The sequence below is a fragment of the Seriola lalandi genome, unplaced genomic scaffold, assembly GCF_002814215.2.
Source record: "Seriola lalandi dorsalis isolate HSWRI2012SDOR001 ecotype SW California unplaced genomic scaffold, Sedor1 jcf7180002054230, whole genome shotgun sequence".
Lineage (NCBI taxonomy): Eukaryota > Metazoa > Chordata > Actinopteri > Carangiformes > Carangidae > Seriola > Seriola lalandi.
The window spans coordinates 42,909-43,639 of NW_019524783.1; positions in this window are offsets into that span (position 1 = coordinate 42,909).

Genomic DNA, 731 nt, shown 5'->3' on the forward strand with positions numbered 1-731 from the left:
CCTCTGCAGAGACGACAAGTTACAGACATCACACAACCGAGAGAACAAACGACTTCTTCAAACTGAATTATACATAAACTGAAAAACTAATCTGGTGTACAGACACTGAAAACAAAGCTTTGTCTTCAACTGTGCAGCACCCAGCGTACTGCAACGTGCTCAGACTGTTAAAGCAAACATATCTGATATGAAGAAGATTGAGAAATGCTTTGCTCTATTCAGCTAATGCCCCTCAAAACTCAAGATGAAATAATTTGTCAATTAATTAATTTGTCAAGGATTCATTTATTTGTCAAATTTTCAAGCAAAAATTGTCATAATTTTTTGTGAATTGTAAAAGCTCTGAAGAGCAACTGCTTTTCAAAATACACAGTTGTAAATGCACCGGTTAGAGACGTACTGTCACTTGTTTACCGTCTTTATTCTAACGACTCAGTGTCTCAGATAAAGTGTTGGCTAACAGGCCAATTTGTGCCCAAAAGAACGCGTTCATTCAAACACTGCACACAGCAGGGTCAGAGCAGAGACATGGGAGACCAGGGGGAGAAAGGAGGGGTTGAGGGGTGGGGTGGGGGTGGGGGTTGAAAGGTCCGCTGGAGGCTGTCAAAGGCTTACTTGGATTCCTGGGGCTAATCCCAACGCTTAAGTACATGGCATAGTTGTTACAGTTATGACAGCTGAATCATTTTCTCCCCCCCCCCCCCCACCACTCAGCCGTCTTTCCTTTTGTT